Here is a 24260-nt window from a genome sequence, read left to right as displayed (position 1 = left end):
TAACAATACCTTTGAAAGGTCAGAAGTTTTTGATTTTGATAACATCCAGTTTATCACTTTTTTTTTCATTTATGGATTGTACCCTTGGTGTCATTTCTAACAAACCTTTATCTAACTCAAAGTTACAAAGTTGTTTTTCCATGTTCTCTTCTGGAAGTTTTGTGCTTTTAGGTTTTTACATATAGGTCTGTATTCATTTCCGAGTTTATTTTTGTAGATTGTTAGGTATGATCAAGGTCCTTTTGTTTTTTTTTATTTTTGTTTTGCTTTGTTTTGCATATGGGTATCCAATTGCTCTGGCACCGTTTATTGAAAAGGGCTTTTTTTCACTGCATTGTCTTTGAGCCTTATTGTGGGTTGAATTGTGTTCTCTAAAAAGATATGTTTAAGTTCTAACACCCAGTATGTGGAAATATGACCTTATTTGGAAATTGGGTCTTTGTTTATTGACATAAAATAAAATGAGGTCATGCTGGATTACAGTGGGTCCTAATCCAAAGACCAGTATCCTTATAAAAAGAAGGAGATTTGTACACTGAGACAGAGACACAGAGAAGATACCATGTTGATGATGGAGACAGAAATTGGAGTGATGCTGCTACACACCAAGGAAGGCCAAGGTTTGTTGACAATACCAAAAGCTGGGAGGGAGGCCTGGTACAGACTCTCCCCCAACACCTCCAAGAGGAACCATGCCTGTCAACACCTTGACTTCCTACTTCTGGCCTCCAGAACCATGAGACTTCTTTTTTAGTCTTCAACTTCTATTTTAAGTTCAGGGGTACATGTGCAGGATGTACAGTTTTGTTACATAGGTAAACGTGTACCATGGTAGTTTACCACACAAATCAACCCATCACCTATGTGTTAAGTCAAGAATTCATTAGCTATTCTTCCTGTTGCTCTCCCTCCCCCCACCCTCCCCAACAGGCCCTAGTGTGTGTTGTTCTTCACCATGTGTCCATATGTTCTCATCATTCAGCTCCCACTTATAAGTGAGAACATGCAGTGTTTGGTTATCTATTCCTGCATTCATTTGCTGAGGATAATGGCTTCCAGCTCCATCCATGTCCCTGCAAAGGACATGATCTCATTCCTTTTTATGGCTGCATAGTATTCCATAGTATATATGTACCACATTTTCTTTATCTGGTCTATCACTGCTGAGCAGTTGGGTCGATTCCATGTCTTTGCTATTGTAAATAGTGCTGCAATGAACATACATGTGCACATATCTTTATAAAAGAATGATTTATATTCCTTTGGGTATATACTCGGCAATAGGATTGCTGGGTCAAGTGGTATTTCTGCCGTTAGGTCTTTAAGGAATTGCCACACCACTTGCCACAATGGTTGAACTAATTTATACTACCACCAACAGTGTAAATGCATTCCTTTTCTCTGCAAACTCACCAGCATCTGTTGTTTTCTGACTTTTTAATTATCGCTGTTCTGACTGGTGTGAGATGGCATCTCATTGTGGTTTTGATAAGCATTTCTCTAATGATCAGTGATGTTGAGTTTTTTTTTTCATATGTTCGTTGGCCATATGTATGCCTTCTTTTGAGAAGTGCCTGTTCATGTCCTTTGTCCACTTTTTAAGGGGTTGTTTTTTTCTTGTAAATTGGTTTATTAGACCTTTGTCAGATGGATAGATTGAAAAATGTTCTCCCATTTTGTAGGTTGTCTGTTCACCCTGATGATAGTTTATTTTGTTGTGCAAAAGCTCTTTAGTTTAATTAGATCACATTTGTCAATTTTTGCTTTTGTTGCAATTGCTTTCTGTCATGAAATCTTTGCCCATGTCTATGTCCTGACTCATATTGCCTAGATTTTCTTCTGCAAAAATGTTTTCCCATTCTGTAGGTTGTCTGTTCATCCTGATGATAGTTTATTTTGTTGTGCAAAAGCTCTTTAATTAGACCGCATTTGTCAATTTTTGCTTTTGTTGCAATGCTTTTGGTATTTTTGTCATGAAATCTTTGCCCATGACTAGGTCCTGATTGGTATTGCCTAGATTTTCTTCTAGGATTTTTATAGTTTTGGGTCTTAAATCATTAATCCACCTTGAGTTAATTTTTGCATAAGGTGTAAGTAAGGAGTCCAGTTTCAATTTTCTGCATATGACTAGTCAGTTCTCCCAGCACAATTTATTAAATAGGGAATCTTTTCTCCATTGCTTGTTTTTGTCAGATTTGTTGAAGATCAGATGGTTGTAGGTGTGTGGTCTTACTTCTGAGTTCTCTATTCTGTTCCATTGGTCTATGTGTCTGTTTTTTTCACCAGTACCATGCTGTTTTGGTTACTGTAGCCTTGTAGTATAGTTTGAAGTTGGGTAGCATGCTGCCTCCAGCTTTGTTCTTTTTGCTTAGGATTGTCTTGGCTATTCAGGCTCTTTCTTGGCAGAACCATGAGATCTTTAAGCCACCCAGTTTATGGCAGTTTGTTACAGCCACCCTAGGATATATACATACATAATGTATGCATAAATGTATGTAACACATTTTAATCTATTTAAACATTAAAAATAATGAAACACAAGGCTTTTATGTGCCCTTGCCTCTTTGCCTGTACCTACAACACATGCATAACACACACACACACACACACACACACACACACACACACTTTACCTATTAACTAACTAGTGCATTCATTTTGTCAGATTTTCTTTTTAACTTTAACTCAGTCATCATACATGGTTTCAGTGCATAGAGAGGACCTCTGAATGTGCCACTGAAGTCTGGCAGGCTACGGTGGCAGCAGTCCTCTCTAGCTGACTTGGCAGTGTGTGAGCAGCTCTCTCACAATGCCAGACAGGGGGTAGGGAAGAATGAATCACCAGATGGCTGAAAAGAGACACTTCCATTCGTGTGACCCCACTGATGTGTGCCATGCAGAGAGATTGCTGAGAATGGAGACAGGCTCATGCTTACTGGAAACAGTACTCAGTGCCCCTGGGTCCTCAGGTACAACAACAAAGAAAAGGTGTTTGAAAGGTGCCCCACATCCTGCTTGACTGCAGAGCTTATGGACCAGGCTGGCGAATTCCCACTTGCCATGACTCTGTAAGTGAAGAGCTGCCCTACAAAGTGAGAGAATTAACCTTCAAAGAGCAGGCTGGGTGGTTTCCTTCTGTCTCTCATGCTTGACATTCCCTGGCTGCCCCAGGAACCTTATGCAATCCCCTGCGTTTCCCTGCCAGGCCCATATGCAATGACATTCAGTCATCCTGATTACTTTTCTTCGCTAGCCTACCAAGGGGCACTCGCAGTCTGGCCTGGTGTCTACCCCCAGAATTAGCCTCATCAACCTCAAATTTTTCCATTTGCCAGTGACTTTTTGGGACTTTGACTAATGGACTGTAATACGGTCAGTACAAGACAAGATTCTCAAATGAGAGTCATTACCTGAGGATATATATTAACTACACCCAAGAGACACACCGGGCCTTGTCAGCATTCTCCAGACCGACATCCCTACTACTGAGCTGCAAGGTTTAGAAAAGGGAGTGGAGAAGGAAGATGCCAACTATTGAGCATCTACTGTATGGAAGCACTGTGCTAGGTGCTTGCACATACACTGCCATATTAAAACATAAGCTGAGCAAAAACCTGAAACCAGAAAAGGAAACGGAGGCTGTGTGTGAAACACTCGCCTTGGATATGGATATCATTGACTCCTCCAATAATAGTAATGCATAGAATGCTCTCTGAGAATGTTACTGACATTTGATTGTTGATACTCCCTCTAAACCTTAAGCCCTGGAGAACTGAAGATTGGCCCTAATAGTGAACAGCAAAACCAGGGAAGGACACTAGCATGAATCCTCTGAGAATCAGTGAGTGATCATTATTTCAAAATTCCACTCTTCAGTTCTTTCCTGAAAGCATGATTTCACTATAATATGTAAAGATTTAAAAAAGTAGATGTCAGCCAGGCACGGTGGTTCATGCCTGTAATCCCAGCACTTTGGGAGCCAAGGCGGGTGTATCACCTGAAGTCAGGAGTTCGAGACCAGCCTGGCTAATGTGGCAAAACCCTGTCTCTACTAAAAATACAAAAATTAGCTGGGCATGTTGAAGGGTGCCTGTAATCCCAGCTACTCAGGAGGCTGAGATAGGAAAGTGGCTTGAACCCGGAGGCAGAGGTTGCAGTGAGCCGAGATCATGCCACTGCACTCCAGTCTGGGAGACAGAGTGAGACTTTATCTCTTAAAAAAAAAAAAACCCAGAAAGAAAGTAGATGTCATCATGTAGGATTTTGTTATCAGGGACCTTATATACCCAGGTTAATTATCTTTCAAAAGATCAGGGGTCTCTTTCTGGAGGACATGGGCATACTGCTGTATTTGCAGTATGTCCCTTCCCTACAAATGGGGTACAAATACTCTGTAAACTCAAGGCCACAAGCCACATCCAGACTCCGACATGGATCTAAGCATATGCAAATATATCTCAGGCACATTTGGCAAACAGATTATTTATGGGACTTGGCAGAGAAGTCTTTCTCAGGGTTTTTAGTCACAGTCTTCATGACAGCACCCACTGTGACATTGAGCAGGTAAAGTGAATAATAATACATGCAACTTGGAAGGTCAATTCTTGCTTATATTTCTAATTACTAAATACACCATAATTGAGGGCCTCCCTGTAGAACAGTGTCCTGCTGTGAAGCTAGACTGTTCATTATTCAAAGTTGTTCTTTTGTTGCAGGCAACAACAGCGACACAGCACATGTGGAAACCCTATAGCTATTATTAGCTAGAGCATCCTTTTTTCAAAGAAAATAACACAAGGTTTTTTGGCTTCTAGTACTTGTTTCTTCTCTTTTTATTTAAGTGCCATCTTCACTGTTAGAGTTCACTGTCGAATCTCAACGCTCCACCAAAATATAACTTTATCAAGGATCATCCTTTAGTATTATCTTAATTGGTTTGTTTCCCTTCTGACTAAACACTTTTCCATGAGGAAAAAGAAAATCATGGGAATCTCCATTTGATCTAAAAGAGAAGAAACAAAATTTGAGGTTGCAGAAATAGAAACTCACAGCATAGAAGTTTCTATAGGCTCTCCCTAGCCAAAGTTAAACTGCTGACAGCTGTTGTGAGACCTCGGTTCTTGTCTTCTTAGCTTAAAATAATTTAAACAAGAGACACACAGCAAAGGAGATAGAGTGTAGAACAATTTGCTGCAGAGGAAAAAAAAATATTTTGAAATTTAGGCGCAGGGCTAGGTGCAGTGGCTCACGCCTGTAATTCCAGCACTTTGGGAGGCCAAGGTGGGCAGATCACCTGAGGCCAGGAGTTTGAGACCAGCCTGGCCCACATGGCAAAACCCCTTCTCTACTGAAAATACAAAAAATTAGCCAGGTATGGTGACATGTGTCTGTAATCCCAGCTACTCGGAAGGCTGAGGCAGGAGAATCACTTGAACCTGGGAGGCAGAGGTTGCAGTGAGCCAAGATCACGCCACTGCACTTTAGCCTGGGCAACAGAGCCAGACTCCATCTCAAAATAAATAAATAATTAAAAAATTAAAGTCAGGTGCAGAATGGACAGTACACCCTGAGAGAGAGAGAATAGAGGGTAGGCTGCTCATAAGGCTGAGACAGCATTGATTATTGCTGGAGAAACTCCTTTTATGGGAATTTACATGATTATTCATAAGGAAGCGGGAAGAGGTGTTACTAGTAAGCATGTTCTGGGTGGTCCTCTGGGTGCACACGCATAGTACCTGTCTATGCTTGTTCATACATTGCATGTCTCATTAGCATCTTAAATCTCCCCTAAGGGGTGTGTTTCTCACTATTATAATGAGCAAAGGGTCACTGTGAGGACAGGTAAAATCAAAATGCATATGCCCTCTATGGGGAAAATTCCCTACTGAAGATAGCTTTGCTTGAATGAGCTCAGTTACAATGTGAATGCTGAGATTTGTTTTGTTGATTGTATGATCACCAAGGTTGCTACATCCCAAGAACATGGTTACTTCCTTGAATACCTCTCCTGCCTCAAAAGTGGTTGTAAAAATGTTAATATAAGAGAAACGTGGCCATCTAACTGAGGGGCACATTAAGTGTATTACTCAACTGTCCTTCGCCAAGTTTTCTAATAAGGTCTAAATGGATAAACTATATAAATAGCAAGCTTAAGTGAATATATTATTTTTATAGCCTGTATGGTCACTAGAACACTTGAGAGTCTAAATTATTGCATACTAATCCTAAGACTCTTCAAAGGATGGCTATAGATCCCTTGTCCTTCTATTTTAAGTCTTTGATTACAAAGAGCACTATTACCCATGGCCATGTTCTAAGAGGCTTCTCAGCATCGTATTCAGTTGTTTGGTCAAAGTTCCACACAGCAGGAGACAGTTCTCCCTCTCTTTCCTGAACTGAAAAGAATGGTGTTGCCAAAGTGTAGAATCTCTAAAGCACAAGAAATCTGCATCTTGATGTGGAAGTCATTAGGGCTGTTCCCAGATACTCCTGCATTCCTGTTTTAAACTGCATTCCTGAGTTTATAAATTCCTATGTTGAAATCCTAACTTCCAATGCAATAGTATTAGGAGGTGGGGCCTTTTGGAAGGTAATTAGGTTTAAATGAGTTCATGAGGGTGGAACCCCCATTATGGGACTATTGACCTTATAAAAAGAAAAAGAGGCTAGAGTTTACTCGCTTGGCAAGACAGCAGCTGAGTACTAGCCAGGAAGAGAGACTGCACCAAAAACCAAATCTGCTGGTGCCTTGGTCTTAGACTTCCCTGCCTCCAGGACTGTAAGAAATAAACATTGTTTAAGCCACCCAGTCTATGGTGTGCTGTTAGAACAGCACAAACTGACTAAGACATCCTCCTTCCAAGTGCACAGTGGGACTGCATTTTGTTACTTCTTTATAGTTAAATATGGCTGTGTGACTCCATTTAGCTAATGCAATATGAACATGATCCCTGAGAGCCAGTGCACGATTTGCTATGTTCTCTCCTCCCTGCTATGATGACCTTTATACCCTATGCCAGGATGGAGCCTCTGCTGCTTGGGGTCTCTGAGTGACTATACTGAGTAGACATAAAAGCTGTCACATGACAGAGGCATCAACTTTTATAGTGCTAAGCTACTAAGATTTTGGAATTATTTGTTACTTCAGCATAACTTAGCCTATCCTGACTGATACAACAACATCAATTGTTAACTTCTCTTAAGAAGAGAAACCAACTGTATTAATCTATTCTCACACTGCTAATAAAGACATACTTGAGACTGGATAATTTATAAAGGAAAGAGGTTTAATTGACTCACAGTTGTGCAGGGCTGAGGAGGCCTCAGGAAACTTACAATCATGGCAGAAGGGAAACAAACACATCCTTCTTCACATGGTGGCAGCAAGGAAAACTGCGGAGTGAAGGAAGAGGGAAAGCCCCTTATAAAATCATCAGATCTTGTGAGAACTCACTCACTATCACAAGAACAGCATGGAGGTAACTGCCCCCGTGATTCAGTTACCTCCCACCGGGTCCCTCCCACAATGTATGGGAATTATGGGAACTACAATTCAAGATGAGATTTGGATGGGGACACAGCCAAATCATATCAATAATCAATGGTATGACTATGACCAATATGAATAGGATAATGACTACTGACGCCTCATCAAAAAACATGTTCCCCAGTTGTGGGTTTTTTTTTTTCCCCCCCATGAATAAGAATGGATTTCATTGACCAATTCACTTTCTTCTATTTCTTTTCAAAATTAGCAGCACAAATTTTTGAGACTGGAGATATCAAATAGCACTGTAGTCTGTAGTTCTTCTTCCCCATCTCCAACTATCAAAAACATGCTTCAGCCTTCCAGCTCCATATCGTGAAGCCTTCTGATCCAGAGACAGTTACCACTTCAGAGTTCTTATGTACAGAGTTAATACCTCTCCCGGAATTCAGCATATTCACTAGTATTGTAAATATTTTGTGCCTGGCTATTTAGCATTCTTCACCCTCTGGACACAACATTTTCAGGAGTCGCAGAGATTGAGGGGAAACATAATCAAATGCACATTATTATTCCAGGAGAAAAGTCTGTCTTAAATTTCTGACTCCTCTTGTCTCCAAGTGAGCTATTCTGGAGATGTTAGAATGAACCCCAAAAGGTCCTATTTCTGTGTTTTCCCAAGCCTACAGCAAACCTAAATCACCTATTCCAGGCTTTCTTTCTCATCCTGTTCCACAATTTCTCCAGAGTTAAAGTAAAGCCAAAGCCAGTTTATCTTCCAACACCACAAAAAGTCAGGAAAGAGTAAACTGCATCTACTTCATAATATAAAATATCCCAGGGCTGAGGGTGGTGACTCACTCCTGCAATCCTAGCACTTTGTGAGGTTGAGGCAGGAGGATTTCTTGAGCCCAGGAGTTTGAGACCAGCCTGGTCAATATAATGAGACCTCGTATCTAAAAAAAAAATTTTAAATATTAGCCAGGCATGGTGGCATGTGCTTGTGGTTCCAGCTACTCAGGAAGTTGAGGTGGGAGGATCCCTTGAGCCCTGGAGGTCAAGGCTGCAGTGAGCCAAGATTGTACCACTGCACTCCTGGGCAAGACCCTGTCAAAAAAATAAATAAATAAAAGCCCCTACATTTTCCTCTGATATTATTTATCATATTAGTTCTGCTTCAGTCCTACTTCAAGTTTTGGTGCCTGTATTAAGCCCAGGAGAGAGAATAGAAAAACAATACTTTTCTTCTCTTTGCTTCTTTCTTGGAAGTACATTGTTTCACTTCTTTACTCTCCTGCCCTGCTGATTTTGTTAACATTTGTGGGTATGTGGGTTGGTGAAATGTTTGGTTGAATAGTGTCCCCCACCACACCCCCAAATTCCCAGAACTTCAGAATGTGAACTTATTTGGAAATAGGGTCATTGCAGATGTCGTTTGTTAAGCTGAGGTCATACCGAGTAGTTTTAATCCAGTATTTCTTGGTGTCCTTATAAGAAGACGTGAAGAGAGCCACAGATGGAAAGGCATAGAGGGACGATGGCCAGGTAACGTCTGATGTAAAGGTTGAAGCTATGCAGTTGCAAGCCAAGGAATGCCAAGAATTTCCAGCAACCACCAGAAGCCAAGAGAGAGGGATGTTCAGACTCTTTCTCCAAACCTCCAGGAAGGAATCAACTCTACCGACACCTTGATTTTGGATTCTGGCATCTAGAACTGTGAGAAAGTAAATTCTTGATATTTTAAGCCACCAATTTGTGTTCCCTTGTTACAGCAGCCCTGGGAAAGCAAAACAGTGTCTTTTAATTATGTTCTCTCTACTGCTTCTCAAGCTGTTTGGCATTTTTATAATGAGTCTGTATGCAATGATCTCACATGTTCCTGCATTTTAAATCTTAATGCTTCTCAAGCCTCTGCCCTGAGTTGAGCAAAATAGGATATGAGGCCCGGACTCTTCTTTCTCCAAATAGAAATGCATCAAGATCAGAAACAATATCTTGTTCACCTTTTAATCTCTCCTCCAATACCCTGTCAGAACCTAGAACAGCACTCAGCCCAGAGCAGGGCCTCAAAAGTATTTAAGAAAATTATAGAACTAACACTAGACATTATTCCCATTCTTCTCTCATCTTGTACCAAACAGTGATTTAGAATAACTGAATCACCAAGTATGTTAGTGTTGGCTCACTTCATGGCCAATTATCAAACAATAAACTGGGTCACTTTAACCGTCAATCTAAGTCAGTCCATCCACATATGGATGCCAACTATTCCACGGTCCATTAACGCAGCTCCCTTCAATGATTACATCAGGGCAACCAAATGAATATCCAGTTGCCAGAGCCAGGTTTGGGGCATCTGAAGTAACAGAACATCATTAATCACTGAGGACAGAATGAGAAACCTCAGATCTAAGAGGCAAAAGTCAAAGCTAAAACTATCCTACCGATCTGAAAGAGTGAGACTCCATGTGCACATAGTAATGTCATCCATGACTGGGTACACATGCCACATCCCTCAACAGAATTTCTGTTTATTAATTTGCTATTAATCTTAATGAGTTGACTGGCAGGTGAAATATCTACTGGATTCCAGGTACACTCCATTTTCTTTCCAAGCATAAGGCAAAGCCAATTTCCTCGATTGGGCTGGGAAGGAGTCCTAATTAACTAAGAACCAGCACATTCCAATCTTAGAGGGACTAAGTCTCTCTGTATTGGAATGCAACCCAAACACAGTTTTCTGTTTCATGAACAAAGAGAAAGCCAATGAACATCTTCTCGAAAACCACTTAATGCCTGGGAGTTTCTCCAGTCAACTTTGCCGTTTGAAATCATACTCCTTACAGGCAACCAGTGGTGCTCAAAGCATCTCTTTCAGCATCCATCTTCCTACTTTGTGATGTTTGGGGTATGTTTTAATTAGATCGGCTACTTTGCCATTCCTTTAAGTATTATATCTCGAGGTACCTGTTGGCTTCTTACAGGTCTCAGGAAGACAGTTCCATTTCTTAGAGGTAGCTAGGAAATATATAGCTGCTTTCAAAGTTCTGTCGCTTTCTGGGACAAGCAGTTCATCTTCTTTTTTCCTCTCCGTGGCTAGTCATTAAATGTTGAAGGTCTTGGCTAATTCTGGGTACTCTAATCTGCAGCGAGTCTGAAAGAAGGGAAAGTCAACTGAAAGCCAGACTGAGGATGTTCATGTACTCATTTCGGGAATGGTCTGGTCACAAGGGTAGAATAACTGACTGTCTACACTAGGCTTCAGAAAAGGTCTTGAACTTTTCAACATTTTCCCCACAGATTATCTCTGAAAATGCAAACACCCTGGGGGAGATAACCTCCCTTATCAGGACTTTTTAAAAAGTCCATCGCAGCATTGATCAGGGAACTGAAGTGATAATTTTCATAGAGACAGGACAAACAGGGCCCTAAAAGTACCCTGTTAGGTTCACACTGCGGAGTCAGAAAGAATCCAAAGAGCTTAGAGGACTGGATCCTCAGTCTCTGAGGAGACAAAATACCGTTATCTCTATTTCAGAGATAAGACCACTGAGTCCCCGGGATTAAAAATGGTACCCTATTGAACACCAAGAAGGCACTAGATGCTTGAAAACTTTTTATGAGCAGAGGATAGACTAGAACAGAAAAGGGCAAGAGAAGGGTGCCTAGCTTCATGATTTGCCAACTTGTCCCCACTCTGTGAAAATGCCATACTACCTGGGAAGCTGACCCCTTAGGCCAGCAACAGTTGGGGCTGTGAAGACCAAAGAGGTCAGAGAGAGAGGTTTGGATGGAGACGACAAACAAGGTACAGAGTCAGGGACATTGAGGGCTCTGAATATCTGGATCCGAATGCTGAGAAATGATACAAGTCAGAAACAGAAAATCAAATGCCCCAGGTTCTCACTTATAAGTGGGAGTTAAATAATGTGTACGCATAGACAAAGAGTGTGGGCTGATGGACAGTGGACACTCAGAAGGGTTGAGGGACAAGAGAGGGGAGAGTGATGAGAAATTACTTGATGGGTACTATGTACATACATTATTGGGGTGATGGCTACGCTAAAAACCAAGATTTTGCCACTACATAATATACACATGAAACAAAATTGTATCTGTACACCTTAAATTTATATAAATCCTAAAAAGAAATGGGAAAGAGAAAAGTCAAAGCTTTCCTCCCTATTACTTGGAAACTGGCTCTAGTATTGATTTTATTCCTGCATTCAGGATAGATCATTTGATGAGTAGCTGGGTGAAAGAGTAGTCCAAAGGAAAACAAAGCAGGGTAGAAAATGAGCAAAGCCAAAGATTTTCTGTGTAAAATTCAGCATTCCAAAACCTTTACAGTAACATTCCAGGTCAGATAATCTGCGACGCCCCCTGGACCTGAGCCACCACACCATGATTGACACAGCCATCTGTTCAGCTACTGGTATCTGTCTATAAGGAACAAATGAAGCAAAAGAAGCATGCGAACGATGGCGTAAGCAAAGATTTGTTTTTGTCACAAACAAGAAATGCCATGCTGTTTCAGTGACTCAGTGGTTTTGGGCCAATGTTGCTGCAATTCTCTTGGTTTTCTCTTGGCTTTCCCATGGGTTTGTAAGATGGCATCAGCAGCTTCAAGGTTCAGATCTCAAACTGTGTTCAAGGGCAGGAAGCTGAGCATAGGGCTAGAAGGTTTTCTGTGACTTCCTCTTATCAGGGAGGAAAAAATTTTTCCTGGAAGGTCCAAGCAGACTTCTTACATTCTCCCTAATCTATACCACATTCCCATCCTTAGACCAGGAACTACATCTACATTCCCTAAAACTAACAGAACCCCATCTGATGCCTGTCCAAAGTGGGTTACCCTTGCTCCATGCAAAAGGCAAGGAAGATCAGGGGCTGGCACTTTTGGGGACTGTACCTTCTACCGTTAATGGAATCCAGGTAGACTGAGTGCCACTGGATCAGAGCAGAGCCATCAAGGCAAGCATAAGCAGGAGGCTGCTGGGGCTGCCAGTCAAGAGAAAACAATCCGTCCCAGGCAGGCATCCTCTCTAAATTTAGAAGCAAGAGCTAGCCTTTCCAGAGGGTTCTTTGAAAATGTTGGAAAATTATAATTAGACTTTGTGCTTTTACCAAGCCTTTTGTCCCAGGAGCTCAGGGCACTTCTCTGCATCATCTCATTAATCTTCACCATGCCATTTGAGGCAGCCAGCATCTATTGTCATCTTTATTTTCAGGATGAAAGAACTGAGATGTGGAAACAGGTCAATGGCTTGCCTAGTGTCATATACTCAGTGAGGCACCAGCAGCTGAGGACAGGACCAAAACTTACCACTGAAGACCCGGGGCAAGTACTTGGATGGCATTTACTTACCCAGAAAGCATGAGACTTGCAAGGTGACTTGACAGAAGAATGTCAGAGCTCTGTGCAAAGAGGTGAGAGGAACAGAACACAAGCCATGATTCATTATCCAGGGAACCTTGGGCAAGTCACTTATACTTTCTGAACATTTTCTCATCTAAAAAATGAAAGTAACATCTACCACATCGAATTGCACTTGGCTGTTTCAAAGACAAAATAAGTGTTTTAAACAAAACCATGTGACCTAGGACATGTTATAAAATCTAAGTCAATATAAGGCATTGTTATTTGAGAGGATTTGTAGAACCAGCATTTAAAATGAGCCTGCAGTTGTTGGCTCACAATGAAAATCCTGAATTGCAACCAGACAATTACAGAAAATGCATCCTAGGAGATGACCAAGAAGTTCCTTTTTGCCATTCAATGTGCTATGAACATTTTCACCACTTACTGTATGGAAACTGCTACAAAGCATGCAAGGACAACTGGACTGTGACCCACATCCTCTAGGAAATACAGTCTGGTAGAGCAGACAGATAAACCACTCATTTTACTGTGAGGCAAAATGAAACAAAACATGGAATAGCCAAGGAGACCAAATGTAGGGGGCCCAGGGGAGACTTGGGTCCGTTCCCATTCAGCAGCTCAGAGGAAGCTTTTGGGAAGTTGCAGGGTGATAGGAAAAGAGACCCCAGATGGCAGGAATATTGCAGTGGGGAGAAATGGAAGCCAAGAACATACACTATTATATGACTAAAGAAAAAGGTACATGGAAGATTGTAGACATTCTAATAAAAAGGTTGTACAACATGGTATTAAGTGGGATTATTTTTCCTGTTGTCTTGGAATTGCAGCCAAGGTCCATAGCTGAGGTCACAGAGGGCCCTAATTATCTCATGCTCCAAGTTCAAGGAGACATCAGAAGTTGAGGATGGCCACCTCCCTGTAGGTTTTATTGAGGCCAGCTCACAACCAGTTCCACTACCTCCTACCCTTATTCCTGGAAAGCTAAGAGAGAGAGTGGTGCTCGGACTTTGGGAGTGTAGCGTTCATGTGAATGGCCCCTTCTTTTAAGGAGAAAAGAAGAAGAAAGTATTTTACATAAAAAGGCTGAGGGTGGAGGGTGGGTAATGCCTGCAAGATGGAAAAACTGTAATTTCTTGTGTCCCGACCTGATTCTTGCTGCACTATAGAACTTTGAGGCACTCACCAGCAGAGCTTAGGATTCTGAAGAATATTCTGGAAGCCTGGAAGCAATGTGTGTTGTCCTTATTAAAAGGAGCTATGCAATACTTGTTGCTGATGCTTAGGGCGCGTATTTGTTAATTCCCATGCGGCTATGAAGAAATACTCAAGACTGTATAATTTGTGAAGAAAAGAGGTTGAACTGACTCGCAGTTCCACATGGCCGTGGAGACCTCAGGAATCATGGCAGAAGGGGAAGTAAACACATCCTTCTTCACATGGTAGCAGGAGAGAGAAGTGCCAAGCAGAGGTGAGGGAAAGCCCCTTATAAAAGCATCATATCTTGTGAGAACTCACTATTATGAGAATAGCATGGGGAAACCACCCCCATGATTTAATCACCTCCCACAATGTCCCTCCCCCATAACATGGGGATTACAGTTCACATTCCAATTCGAGATGAGATTTGGGTGGGGACACAGAGCCAAACCATATCAGGGGTATATCTGAAGAAAGACTTCTATCTTTTCCCAGTGGTGGTTTCCCTTGGCAAGAGACCTTTTGGGGTAACTCCACACGTATAGGCTTAAAGAGACAGAGATGGGCTAGGTGTGGTGGGTCACAGCTGTAATCACAAAACTTTGGAAGACCAAGGTGGGAGGATCACTTGACTCCAGGAGTTTGAGACTGGCCTGGTCAATTTCTATAAAAAAAAAAATTAAAAGTCAGGTGTGTGGTGTGTGCCCCCTCAGCTACTCAGTAGGCTGAGGCAGCAGGATGGCTTGAGCACAGGAGTTCAAGGCTGCAGTGAGCTAGGGTTCTGTTACTGCACTCCAGGTTGGACAACAAAGCAAGATTTTTCTTTAAAAATAAATAAATAAATAAACAGCCTGGCATGGCAGTGCATGCCTGTAGTCCTAACTACTTGTCATGCTGAAGCAGGAGGATTGCTTGAGCCCAGGAGGTTGAGGCTGCAGTGAGCCATAATCATGCCATTGCACTCCAGCCTGGGTGACAGAGCCAGACCTTGTCTCCAAAAATAATAATAATAATAATAATAAAAATTAATAAAATAAGAGATGGAGGTGAAGTATACATTAAATAAATAAATAAATAAAATAAACAAATAAAACAGGCCAGAAGCAGTGGCTTACACCTGTAATCCCACCCCTTTGGAAGGCCAAGGTACAATAATTGCTTGAGGCCAGGAGTTGAAGACCAGTCTAGGCAACAAAGCAAGACCTCATCTCTAAAAAAAAAAAAAAAAAAAAAGAAAGAAAGAAAGAAAGAAAGAAAAAACAGGGCGGTTTGCAGCCATACTTTCTATCTCATCTGATGTAGGAAGGCAGTCCGAGTCTAGCCTGGTTAGTACTTGGATGAGAGACTGCCTGGGAATACTGGGTGCTGGAGGCTTTAGAAAGATTAAAACTCAAAGGCTGTGAAAGAGGACCCCAGTGGTCCCCATGGCCTTATGTGAACACATATGTTCGTGGCAGGGTATGGGCAGCCACCAAGCCAGGTAACAAGAGGCCTGAGGAAGAAAAGAGGTTGGGGCATGTGCCATGGGGGCACCAAATGGAAATGTGGTGGCTCCTCAGTGAAGTGAAACTGAACACAGCTCCTAAACACAAACACCAGCCATGACAGCAACACTACTACAGTGAAACCCACCACTGCAGAGGGACCAGAAGTGGCCAGGGCAAGGCTGGGGCAGACATACTTCACTAACCTACAGCAGGGAGTCCCCCAAGATTCCTCTTTCTGACCCCTTCTCCCTTCCCCTTCCCCACATCCCATCTTCATTTACCTGAACAAGAAGCCCCATCGACAACAGTGACTTTCTTTCTTTTACATTTCTTTTAAAGACAAGGTCTTGCTCTGTCACCCAGGCTGGAGTGCAATGACACAGTCACAGCTCACTGCAGCCTCGACCTCTAGAGCTCAAGAGATCCTCCTGCCTCAGCCTCCCAAGTAGCAGAGACCACAGGTGCATGTCCACCACACCCGGCTAAAACAATGACTTTCAAACTTCTCTAAGCATGACCCACAGTAAATGTTTTACGTTATGACACGATTTACACAATTCCAGGCAGCTGACATCTATTATCACATTTATTTTCACACACACACACACACGCACACCTGAAGAAAGCTTTTTGAGGAAATCATATTCTATTACGTGGAATGTACTTTGTAATTTGTATTCCATTCTACTCCTTTAAAAAAAATAAAGATTGTGACTTTCTAAATTGATGTTACGAGCCAGTAATGGCTTGTGACTTGCATTTTGGAGAAACCAGCCTAGGACAACATGGGAAGGGCAAGGATCTCACACACACACACACACACACACACACACACACACACACACACACAGCCAGGTCCATGGCTCCAGCCTCACCTGAGTACAAAAGCTGTGAGGGAGTTTAAAAAAAAATTTAAATAATGGGCTGGCATGGCAACCCATGTCTGTAATCCCAGCACTTTTGGAGGCTGAGGCAGGTGGATCATGTGAGGTCAGTAGTTCAAGAGTAGCCCGGCCAACATAAAGAAATCCTGTCTCTATTAAAAATACAAAAATTAGCCAGGCATGGTGGTGCACACCTGTAGTCCCAGTTACCTGGGAAGCTGAGGCAGGAGAATTGCTTGAACCTGGGAAGCGGGGGCTGCAGTGAGCAGAGATCATGCCACTGCACTTCAGCCTGGGGGACAGAGTGAGTTTCTGCCTCAAAAAAGTAAAAGTAAAGATAGTAGTAAATATTTTTTAAAAAAATTTTTTTAAAAAAAATTTTTTAAAAATTTCTGAATAATGAACAGGACTGAAATGAAATTGCTCTAATACCTCCAAACAAAAGTCTGGTTGTTTTCAAGGGACTTGCTCCCCCACTGGGAAGTCGTCACAGTGGGAGGGGGTGGTAAAGTTCAAGCCTGTTCTAACACACACACACACACACACACACACACACACACACACACACACACATATTTTATGTCTCTATTTCCACTTTTGAGACCCTGAATTAAAGTTGGATGGGGCAATACCGTGAAGACCACTGCAGGATCATGCAAAAAAAAAAAAAAAAAAAGAAAAAAAAATATCAAAAAATCAAAAAAAACCCCAGCAAGTTGGAACCACAGACACACTGGGGAAAGGAAAGCGCCCCTCGAACACCAGGCAAACACTGGAGAAGGAAGGACCTTCGGGTCAGCAATGGGAAAGCCGTCCCCCTCAGTCAGCACAAAAGCTCGCCTCCAGGGAGAAACAGGGAGATCCTTAGCTCTTCTTTTCCTTCCCCAGCGGCCATCATCCTCCCTCCTGAGAAAAGGGAAGAAAGGGTAGCACAGCAGCTGAAAGGAGTTTGGGTTTGCTTTGCTTCCACCTGCGGACAAGGCTCTTTGCAGAAAGTCCAGCCTCCCGGTGCCCGGGCCCCGCAGGCAGTCTCTTTATCGGCCACCAGAGGGCGCTCTCCTCCTCCCCGGCCTCCAGCCACACCTGGCCGAGGGGCGTGGTTGCCCCACTCCTGCAGCCCAGAAGCGCACTCACTGCACAGCTGCGGAACCTACAAGACCCGCCACAGGCACTGCACAGCTGCGGAACCTGCAAGACCCGCCACAGGCACGCCCCGCTGCCAGCTGCTTAGCTTTTTAAAACAAGCCAGCATAGATGTTCACAATTATTCTCCCCTCAACGGTGGACACTGTCGGGTCAGCAATCCCTAGGAAGCTCCCGGGGCCGCAGTTGGAAGACTTTCCCAGAGCTCAGACTCTTCAGGAGGGGGAAGTCAGTTCTCTGGCTGCTCCTGGCAGCAGGGCTGCAGCATCCCAGGCTCAAAATAGGGAGGAAACTCATTGACATCGAAGGACACAGGGTCCCTTCCCACAGACGTCCGTTGTGGCGCGGAGGGACCCAGGAGAGCACAAGGGCTTCCAGATCGGAGACATCACCAAAGAGGGAACGCAGCCACCTTTATTTTTGCTTTGACTCTTATTAAAATACCCAGAGGAAGGAAAGTCTTAAGGCTGGCGCTGTACAAGGCAGTCATTCCCAAACTGCACCAAATTGGCTGCTCCCCAAAGTCCCTGTGTTCTCTCCACACCCTCATGTAAACACACACCCACCAACACCCTGTGTTATTTGTCTTCAGTGAGTTAGAAAGAAGACTTTAAGATAAGGCAGGGTGAAACTCTGACAGCTAGTACCCAAAACTTCCCCTCAACATGAATGGGAGACTTGCTTGTATGTTTTTGGCCTCTAAGGGTAACTGATTTCCATGACTTTGCTTTAGCTATGGGAATGGAGTGGCTTTGGGGGTAGAAACAGCCTAAACTTGCGTAAACCTCGAGATAAACAAGAACTATCACAGCCCATAAAAACGAAAACAACCAGCAGGTTAAAATTATCCCTATGAAGAAAAAGGAATTTCACATTATGAAAAGTTTGTTTAAATAATCTGCTAAGTACACATTAATACCCCCAAACAGGCCTCAAACAGTCTGAGGGATGCTTGAGCTAAAATCTTATAAATTGCTCTGGAATATTTGTCAAACCACCTGCCCAGAACATACTGTTTATATTCATAGTGCTGTCCAACAAGTGGACTTTTGTCACTGGATGAGCGGTTTGTCAGCCAGAGGCTGGCTCAGCTAGAGACCATAGTTAAAGGTTTCTAACCCTAATTTTTCCCTTTAGTGATTGAGCCTGGACCCCGTTGTTCGGGATACTTGTGGGGACATGAACTGCGTTCTGCCTTATACTGCAGATGCTAAAGTAAACATCTATCCAGTCCCCCCTTCTCTCAGCAGAACACCACGGATTAAATCTGAAACGGTGTAAGTGTTCACATCTGGAAAACTGAGCTGAGTCTGTCTGGAGACATCTGTACGGATCCTATGGACAAGTATGAAAAATAATGATTTCTATGTTTTCGGTAGTGATTTCCACCCTCATGCTAAGGTTTGTGTTTCTGAAATCACACCACAGCCACTCATTTTAAGGAAGTAGGAAGTTATAAACATTCAGGAAATTAAGATTGGAGGACAGAGATTATGTGATGGTTAATCTTATGTGTCAACTTGGCTAGGCTATAATGCCTTGTTTGGCCAAACACTAGACTAGATGTTGCTGTGAAAGCGTTTTGTAGATGTGATTAACATTTACAGGTGATTTTGAGTAAGGGAGATTACCCTCAGTCATGGGGGTATGGGAGGGCCTTTTCCAATCAGGTGAAGGCGTTAACAGCAAAGACTGAGGTTTATCAAAGAAGGAGGAATTCTGCCTCAAGACTTGCAACATCAGCTCTTCCCCAAGTTTGCATGCTGGTCTGCTGTAAGATTTCAGATTTTAGACAGGCATGGTGGCACACACCTGTAATCCCAGCTACTCAGGAGGCTGAGGCAGGAGAATCACTTGAACCCAGGAGGCGGAGGTTGTGGTGAGTCGAGATCGCACCACTGCACTCCAGACTGGGAGACAGAACGAGACTTGGTCTCAAATAAAAATAAAAAAAAAAAAAAAGAAAGAAAGAAAGAAAAAGATTTCAGATTTGCCAGCTCCCACAATGGTGTTAGCCAATTCTTTAAAATAATTCTCTGTATGTGTATGTCCTATTGATTTGGTTTCTATGGAGAATACTGATATAGATTTCAAGTGAGTCTATTTTATTTTGTACATGTTATAGATCAAAATAATGATGAGACGTTAAGTGCTGCCATTCTACATGATATTACACATATCCCAAATTTCTGATTTTGTTTAGGTGCCCAGACCCTCCTTAATACCCCATTATTGGAACGCTAAGCATGTGGGAGTTATTTATGTCCTACTGCTCAAGGTCATTGCTAAGGTCTGATTGCAAAAATTCAAAAAATTGCAACCTCAGGCATACATGGGTTAAACCAATGAAGAGACGCTCAACCTCACTCACAGGGAAGAGGAAAATTAAAGAGAAATGCAAATTAAAGCGATGGCAAAAGTTTTTTTAAGCTACAAGATTGGCAAGTTACCAAAAAGTTTAATAACACGCTGTTGGCGAAGATCTTTTAAAATCACCTTTTATACCAATAATGTGAATTATCACTGAGGACCAGCAATTGAACGTTTCTTAGACCGTTTTTTGTTGCTACAACAGAATACCACAGATTGTGTAGTTTATGAAGAAAAGAGACCTATTTGGCTCATAGTTCTGGAGGCTGAGAAGTCCAGGACTGAGGGACTGCAACTGGTGAGGGCCTTCTTGCTGCATCATAACTTGGCAAAAGGTAACACATGGCAAGGAGGTGTACCCTAGAGACAGAGAGACAGACATTTTCAAAAAGTGGAGTCTGAAAAATGGAGTAACTAACTCACTCCCACAATAACTAACCCACTCTGTGGTTATGGCATTAACTCATGAAGGCTTTGCCCTTATACCTTAGTCACCTCTTAATACTGCCTCAACGGCAATTAAACATCAACATGAGTTTTGGAGGGGACATTCAAATCATAACAAGAGGTAAGAGTGAAATAGTGCAACTTTCATGGAAGGCAATCTGACATCATCTGTAAAAATTACAAACGCATATACCCTTTGGCCCAACAATTTCCCTTCTGGAACTTTATCCTACACTTCTACTTGCCCGCGTATAAAATGTTATTTGTAATTGCAATGTTTGGAAACAACTTCAATATGTATCAATAAAAAAGATTAGTGTATCCTAGATTTATACACTAGAATAATTCCCAGATGTTAAAGAAATGAAGTAGCTCTCTAGACAATAAAATGGAATGATCTCTATCTTAGTCCATTCAGGACACTATAACCAAATGCCATCAACCGTGTGGCTTAAAAAGAACAAACATTTATTTTCTCAGTTCTGGAGGCTGTGAAATCCAAGATTAAGCGGCCAGAAGATTTAGTGTCAGGTGAGGGCTCCCTCTCTGGTTTATAGATGGCAGCTTCTTGCTGTGTGCTCACGTGGTGGAAGGGAATAGCTAGCTCTTTTATAAGGGCACTAACCCCAATCATAAGAGTTCTGCTCTCAATTTAATTACCTTCCAAGGGCCCCACACCCTGAACCATCACCTTAGGGGTTAAGATTTCAACATATGAATTTTGAGGGTAAATAAACAATCAGATCATAACAATCTCTACATTCAAGGTGAAATAAAAAGAGCCAGATGGACTGGGCATGGTTGCTCCTGCCTGTAATTCAAGCACTTTGAGAGGCTAACGCAGGAGGATTGCTTGAGTGCAGGAGTTTAAGACTAGCCTGGGCAACACAGGGACACTGAGTCTCTATTAAAAAAAAAAAAATTAAAAAGAGCAAGATGAAGAACAATGACTGTATGCTACCATTTATATTTTCAAAAAGGAACAACTAAATATATATGTAGAGATAAACTAGGAAGCTATGGAAGAAACTGGGAATTGTTGTTAATCTAGAGATTAATGACGGAAACTAGGAGACAGGAATAAGAGAGCGGCTTAACTTTTCACTAGATATCTTCAAAAAATTTTTTAACATATAAGTCTATATCAGTTATTTTTTAAATTAATAAACAGAGAAAAGTCAAGTTATTATAAATACATTTCCTGATTTGCTGTAATGACAGTAATTCTGAAGCTAAATTGCAGAGCTTATATTTTGGATAAATAATTCATGATCAGATATAAACAATGATTTGGCACATTTGTTCTCATTCCCTTTTGTGTCTAAGTAAGGGCAATAGAAAAAAAGATCTCCAATTAAGGGAACAAAATGAATCTTACTTACAACATTTTAAAAACTAGTTTTGGGGGCATTTGGCTTTTCCATGCATTCTACCCTGATGTGCCTAAGGCAGATGTCTTCTAACTCAGTGTCTTATCATTCATTTAAATCACTTGTTCTACAAATTTTCACAAAATGCTTTTCCTGCACCAGGCACTGGAGCCCCACTAGAAAATAAGCTCAGCACAACTGCTATTTTCATGAGCTCAGTTTTTCATGATTGTCATCCTTCAAGCCATGTGTAAAGGATGATGATGTAATCAGTAAACTGAGAACTGTAGGTCCTAAAATATGGAGAACCCACAAGCAGAAAAGCTTACCATCTGGGAAAAGAAGACAGCAAGCACTCATGGTCCATGGAAAACCATTCTAGAATTAACCTTTTCCAGTCTGGGATTTCAATGCCTCAATAAATATTTATTTTAGGAAGACGAATAAGAAGGAAGGGAGGGAAGGAAAAACAAAGAAAAGAAAGGGCCCAGCTGCAAAATAATCCAGAAGAAATAACCTCTAAACTTACATTTTAACACATTCATTAATTCATTTGCTTGTTTGACAAATATTTACTGAGAGCATACTATGTGCAAGGCACTCACCTAAAAAGCAGAGATGAACCAAAAGCCTCTGCCCTCATGAAGCTAAAATGAAAGACAGACAATAAATACCTCGATGCATAACCTATTGGCAGGCGGTAATAAGTGCTATCAACAAAGTAGAGCAGGGTATGAAGGTAGACGAAGGGATGGGGCTACCGTTCTAGGCAGGCACAGGGGAAGTTCTCTCTGAAAGATGCTATTTGAGCAGAGATTCTAAGGAAATGCAGGAGCCATGTAGCTACCTGGGAGAGCATTTTCTAGGCAGAGGAAAGAACAGAACAGCAGCAAAAGCCCTCACATGAATGTGTACTTAGGAGGTTGAAAAGTCAGGAGGCAAAGATGAGTGGATAACCTCATAGCTGAGAAGCAATGGCAGTGTTTCTTCCAGAAAACACACCCAACAGTTATGTAATTTCACACAGTGATCCTGGATCTTTAAAGCAGAAACAGAATCTTCTTATTTACAGACAAAGTAGGAGCCTGTCCACGTGGGCCAGTGTCAGTAACACTGACCAATTGCCCTGTGACCAAGAAATATAATATTTCCCCAGCACTCACCAATCTATGGATTTCCTTCTATAAGAACAATGCTTTGAGGCCCATATTTTGAAGTGAGCTTCAAAACATAAAATACCTTGGAAAGATAATGCACAGATTTGAATTCATACCAAGGTAAAAATAACTGTTATGTGATACTGCTGTGAGCAGTCTAGGTTTTCTGAATTCAGGGGAGAACAGGGCATTCAAAAAATTAAAAACATACAATATAAAAGCTAGAAGTCCCCAAACCAAGCCTCAGCTGCTGTGCTATTTTCTCTCAGACAATGCCTGAATAGAAATATTCTTTCTCCCCAAAGAGAAGAAAGGTATTTCTGTGAAGCTACCATAGCTTGTTAGAAATACCCCTTGGGGACATATGATTCCCTTTGGAGTCTAATTATATATTCACCCAGCGGTATTCTGATCTAAATTTAGTTATCTGAGAAATATCCAGAAAGGGAATGCCATTTGCAGACAGCTGCACTAGGTAATTACACATTGTAAATTAATAAATTGACCTTGTTTTATATAACTCCAATGTGATGAATTCTGCAAGGGTAATAGAGCCAAAGACACAAATCTGAAATAACCTAATGAATAGATGGAAGTGCCTCTGGACTTTAAATCTGTGAACTCCTTGGTTAGATCTCACTAGTCTAAAACCTTTCCAGATTCAGGATTTAAGGAAAATCATTCCCTGAATGCAGACCATGGGAGAATTCATTCATTCTACAAAAGATATGGATACCCTGGGCTAGGCATAGGATTTCTAAGAAAAAATAGGACGTGCCCTGCCCTCTCCACATGAGGCCACCATGTCTAGCAATTAAGCAGTGGAACCAAGACCCTCAAGGTCAAGTTAATACTCACATTCAAGATCCTTAACTACTATTGTTTTATTGTCTCAAAGAAACTTCATCACAGGAGTTACCCGTAGATCTTAGATTCTTCAGTTTGGAGCAGATCTCTTTGTTCTAAATAACTCACTGGAATGACCCTTTGGTGACTTAAATGTAAATCTGGTAGCTTCCTCTTCTGTTGGGGTCAGGGTGGAGAGGTCTGCACAAGAAGCACAGGGCCTCACTGAGACCTCCATCCCTTCTTGTTAAGATCCAAACTGGTGATATGCACTCCAAGTTTCCTAGCTGATGCCAGATACCAGAGGGAAAGGGGCGGGGGTGTTCAGGATGGGAAGCTCAGCAAAGGAAGGAAAGGGGAGCTCTAGACCTGTGGCCTGGATGCAAACATCCAGGAGCAGGCATTCATATCAGAAGGCAGGATCTAAACACGACGTCTAGTTGATGCTGATACCCACGCTGACCCAGCTGATCTAAGAAGACAGTCATTA

At 41.9% G+C, this 24260-nt stretch overlaps 2 long non-coding RNA genes across 4 annotated transcripts in view; both read right to left on the bottom strand.

Annotated features, from left to right (window-relative positions):
• Positions 1-4637: 4637 nt before the first annotated feature.
• On the bottom strand, positions 4638-12846 carry LOC114673804 (uncharacterized). The gene is made up of 4 exons (XR_003724613.2): positions 10454-12846; positions 8942-9200; positions 7300-7392; positions 4638-5002 (listed from the first exon to the last, which is right to left on the bottom strand). It is a non-coding gene; the product is annotated as an uncharacterized LOC114673804 (long non-coding RNA).
• Positions 12847-19670: 6824 nt separating this feature from the next.
• Positions 19671-24260, bottom strand: part of LOC144336465 (uncharacterized) — a 146585-nt gene continuing 141995 nt past the window's right edge. Inside the window, exon 4 of one of the 3 annotated variants that reach the window (XR_013408291.1) lies at positions 19671-20310. This is a non-coding gene — a long non-coding RNA (uncharacterized LOC144336465). The remainder of the gene's footprint in view (positions 20311-24260) is intronic. The other 2 variants (XR_013408292.1, XR_013408290.1) reach the window with 2 other exon arrangements.

Source organism: Macaca mulatta, chromosome 18 (assembly GCF_049350105.2).
Source record: "Macaca mulatta isolate MMU2019108-1 chromosome 18, T2T-MMU8v2.0, whole genome shotgun sequence".
NCBI lineage: Eukaryota > Metazoa > Chordata > Mammalia > Primates > Cercopithecidae > Macaca > Macaca mulatta.
This window is presented reverse-complemented; position numbering and strand designations above follow the sequence as displayed.